The sequence below is a fragment of the Silene latifolia genome, chromosome X, assembly GCF_048544455.1.
Source record: "Silene latifolia isolate original U9 population chromosome X, ASM4854445v1, whole genome shotgun sequence".
Lineage (NCBI taxonomy): Eukaryota > Viridiplantae > Streptophyta > Magnoliopsida > Caryophyllales > Caryophyllaceae > Silene > Silene latifolia.
The window spans coordinates 288,827,264-288,832,482 of NC_133537.1; the positions used below are offsets into that span (position 1 = coordinate 288,827,264).

Here is a 5,219-nt window from a genome sequence, read left to right on the forward strand (position 1 = left end):
CGGAATAAATAAATTACATAACAAATTACATAATTTCCTATTATACATTTGTAATTAAAATAAAAATAAATCTATTAAATTACAAAACGGTGATACAGGATCACAATAAATTACAACCGAATCGATATTCCCATACATTTCGGGTAATATCAATAAAAACTAAGGCCATACTAAGTAAAAATACATAATTCAAAAATTACATAAAATAAAATTATGACAATCATAAATAAAATGCAGCATTATAATATGTATGAACATGCCCAATTATATGCTAAATCGCATTTAAGGAGCCAATATCGTATATTAATCGGTTTTACGGATTTGCGTGATTTAACCTTTTAAAAATCACAATAGTTACATAAAATCATATTTATGTACTAGTTAATTACCCTAATCATTTTAGGACTCAAAATTAGTCTCCACTAACATATTGACAATAATTAACTTATATTTCTTAATATTGTTCATAAAAAGACTTAAAATTACAATATAATGCCATAAACTTCAAATAAATCATAAAAATTTCAAATAAATTCAAAATTTGAAATTTTAAACTCATGAACATTCTGGAAAAATTCCATGACACTCATAATGTTCAAAAACATAGGTTAAAAATTTCGAAACTTATCGAGAAAAACAATGTTGCGGTTTATCGGATTTATCAATTATTATCATAAAAATGCGAGAAAAATTATTTTAATTTACTTTTCACTTTTAGATCTTAAATAGGTCATAAAATTCAACATGTGACGTTTTTCCTTAGTCATGAAGTATGTTTTAGCCATTTTTACTAATTAAAGTCACTATTTATGTGATTTTTCATCAAAAATTCATAAATCATGCATAAAGACTTCATTATAGCCAATTATTTCACACACATCTTGTAAAATTGCATTTGACAACATACTAAATTTCTATGACCAGATTCGAAATATAACTCATATTAACCTATATTTCCATTTAAATTCGATTTTATCTTGAAAAATCCATATTTCGAGCATAAGAACTCATAAAATTATGAAAATTTACAGGTCATCAAAAGATAATATATGTGACAACATATCCAAAAACCACTTGAAAAAAATGAAGTTTAGCTAATTTTAGTCCAAAAATGACATTTTTATCATAAAATCACATTTTAATGCCATTATTATACAAAATGAACAATAAATATCCATAAATTAACCAAAATATCCTAAATACATTTTAGGACCATAAAATTTAACATGCATAATTAATTTCATGATATATCATAATAAACACAAATTTATAAGTTTTATTTGTTAATCGTATAACTCGGAAAAATTATAACCGATTTGCATGCAAACAACCTAAGGCTCATGATACCGCTTGTTAGTAATCTATATCTCATTATACTCAACATATTCATATATGTTTAAATTTAATTTAGTCATAAAATTAATTTAGATCTTATGCATGCAAACATAAGTAAAAATAGAGAAGAAATCGTTTTCCTTACAATAAAATTTCGGATCAAAGGGCACAAGTAAGATCTCTTTCTTACTTGTTCTTGAGCTCTCCTAATATGGATGAACAAAGATTCAAGGGTAGAATCTCTCCCAAAGATGAATACCCAAAGTAACCCCTTAAAAGATTAATATTATCAATACTAGAACAATATTAATCTAAATAAAATTGACCCAAAATATTGAATTTGGTCTCTTGTTTTTTCGGTTAAGAGAAGGGAGAAGGAGTAATATTCTCTCTAAAACTCTATATTTTAGATGTGCAAGAATGAATAATACACTAGTGTTGCATGTAGTGTATATTAGGTAAATTATAGAGAAAAACCCTTGGGTTTTCTCTATGACAAAACCGGGTGGGGTGGGGTGGTAATGGCCAATGCATGATCAAGGTGCTCTTCACAAAAACAACTAGGTTTGCATGGCTATCCATTAGGTTAATGATTATGCTTTCGACGTAAAATAATCAACACAATATTTAGCCTAATACACCCTACATTTCGGTCAATTTAAGATAAAATGGATTCCATTTTATCTTTGTCAATTTATCAATTTTTCACATGTCACAAGTCATGTAAAATTGTCATGTATTTTTCACGTATTAAAAATCAACGTATTAATAAAATACGTCATGTATAAAATCGACTTAGTAATTCACAATTACTTGTACCAAAACGCTTTACCAATTATAATTTACAACATCTTGTATTTATAATAAATCATTCATTCAGTTTCAATTGTTTCCGTAAACAATAATTTCATCTAAGCAATAAAACAATTCGATTACTTTGACCGTGTCTAATTTAATCAAATTACAACGAGACACGTAAATATTACTTCCAAAATCTTCCGTCAATTTTAAGCAATTTAATTGACTCGTATCGTCATACGACCAATTAAATATTCAATTAAGATTGTTACCCTTTAGGTATGACCTAAGGGGATCAACTGATCACCACCGTCGCATGACAGTAATGTCAAACTCTAGTCAGCCAATCATTACCGATATGTATGGACCAGTTGACTGTAAAATATTACATCCCACATGTATTCTTAAAATGAGACTTAAACATGTAATCATCATGATCGACAGTTGTGATCGCATTATTATCGGAGGACACATATTCCAACATTTCCTTGGTCCTTGGAAACAACATTTGAAAGAGTGCTTATGTTACATACCACGCCGGGATACCATGGTGGGGGCATCTAGCAATCAAGTCCTGAAAACGGTCTCCATGCCTCTCCAAGATATTCCCAGTGTTCTTGTTGGAAATTTGTAATCTCATTTCGGAGCATGACCGTTTTTGAACAAGGGTAATATTTGGCGAAAAATGTCTTTGCCAAAGCATCCCAAGTTGTGAATGTTTTTGGTGCATGAACATTAGCCATCTATCCACCTTGTCTTTTAAAGTGAACGAGAACAACATGAGCCTTAGAGTGTCTTTGGATACACCATTTCTTTTCATCATGTTAACCTTGCTCTTGAATTTGCGAAGATGTGCATGGGCATCCTCGTCCACATTTCCATGAAAACTATCCCTCTCAATCAATCCGAATTGGACAGGATGAATCTCAAAATTAATTGGAGCCAAGGTACCAAAATTGATTGGTGAGGAGAAGTCATCCGAGTTTGGCACATTGATCTCTTAAAGCCGCCATTTGAGGGTTTGGAATTGGTGTATTTGTTAGTGTTTGTGGTAGGATATTTAAGGGAAGCTCAAAATTATGGGAGGGGTTTTTTATGAGATGATCAATTATGTCGTTTGTTTGCCCTTGAATGGTGGTTTCAAGGTACGATTGGGTGGATGTGGTTGTTTGGTTCAAGGTTACTTGAGCGGATTCTCGTACCCTTGTTATTGTCATATTCCTTAAAGCTCGGAAAAACCTCTTGGGGTCGAAATTTTGAAACAAAGCATGATTGTTTCTCCTAGGCATGCAACTAGATGAACCGTTAGACTCCTAGTGTTTTTTAGGCACCGGGGATTAGCAATAACACAAACAATCTACAAGAAAACAAGTCACTACTCAAATGAACAAACAACTATACTAAGACTAGGCCTAAGACTATGTTGGACCATATAGTTATATGCCTTTGTGTTTTGGTAATGATAAGTGTATTGTATTAAATATATACTTGGTGATCGTAATCGTTTGTTTAGTTGTGTTAGATTAAACATAGTTACAACTATTGAAGTAAACTTATAGTTAGATGAATTATAACTTCAAGATCAAATCGAGCTTATGACAAAGTACAAGAACAAACTTCAAGGCTTCAAGCATCAAGTCATGGAAGAAGCTCAAGTCAAGCTTAAGATGAAGAGCTTGTAATCAAAATGAAGAGGTGAACCATATATTGAAGATCTCCAGGAAGATTAGCAAGTATAGGTCGTGATTCAATAACGGTATTAATAGAAGTAATTTTAGCAAAGTAAAGTTATACCTGTTTCACCTATAACTTTACTTACCAAGCTTAATGTTATAGTTGTTTGATCCATAACGTTGAGCTGCAATATGGATAACACGATTTTAAGTTTCAAAATACAATATTTTCGTGATTGAAGTTTTAAATCTTTCAAAATAAAAGCGTTTTTTAGTAGTATAAGGTTTATACTTAGTTGAATTGAATAAATCTATGATTATCTTATTGATTATTAAAACAACTTGTGAGTTGTCATGCTATCTAGGGTTTTCATAGTTATTCGCCACTAAACCCTAATTATCAAATCTAATATCTTACCTAGGGTTCAGGCTTTGGATGGCCGACTTATGAGCTGCTTCTCCACCTTATTCGAATATCCCTTTTACAAGTTAGGGTTTGAATAAATCTTAGTAATAATATTTGATTGAGATATTTTATCTTCATATATTATTTGATTTATTCTTTCCTATTCTTTAAAGATATTATTAGATAACTTGGAGAAGAATTAAGGTAGATTTGAGCTAATTCTTCTTACCTCACACGACAACACTCACGGCACACCTAGGGTTGTTCTCTAAACCTAGATCTCATACTCTACTACAAATAAACATGCATATCATTCATTTTAGAATAACTTTTCATGCTAAAAACTTCCTTACAAACAAATCGAGTAAACACTTTTAATTCAATCGAGTAAACATTTTATTTTGCATACGAAAATCTTTTGAAAAGTCGTGTTCCATGTTGCAAGTTATTTTTAACAATTACGTTATTGGATAATAGTGCTTCATATTATTGTTTCTTACTCGTTCAATTGTGTGAACATTAGAAGAACAATCAAGTACTTTCTTATTAACGTAAGATTAGTCAAATCAAGTATTTCACGATACACAAGTGCGTTACAACTAGAGTTAGTTGTACGAGTGGGTTAGCATTTTTGTAATCCGTAGAAAGGTACTAAAATTATTAATCGAGAATAGTGGACATTGGTCTCGACTTGTGAAACTGAACCACTTCAAAATTCCGTTTTGTTTCGGTTCTTTCGTTTCGTTTTGTTCATTTCCATTTCACATAAAATCGAGTTAGTTGAATTTAATCAATAAATTCATACTAATTACTACATACATGCTTCATATGGACATAAGCGGAAAAATGGGCATATTTACTCATACTCAATTCACCTCCCCCCCCCCCCCTCTTGAGTATCTGAAATCGATAAACTCTTCACTCTAACTACCTAAGTATAACCTAACGCCATCCCTGGCAAAGGCGCCATTTTGATGAAGAGATTTGTCATCGATTCGCTTATCAAA

At 31.1% G+C, this 5,219-nt stretch overlaps 1 non-coding gene across 1 annotated transcript; it reads left to right on the forward strand.

Annotated features, from left to right (window-relative positions):
- Positions 1-2,675: 2,675 nt before the first annotated feature.
- On the forward strand, positions 2,676-2,783 carry LOC141624852 (small nucleolar RNA R71). The gene has a single exon (XR_012534656.1). It is a non-coding gene; the product is annotated as a small nucleolar RNA R71 (small nucleolar RNA).
- Positions 2,784-5,219: the final 2,436 nt, after the last annotated feature.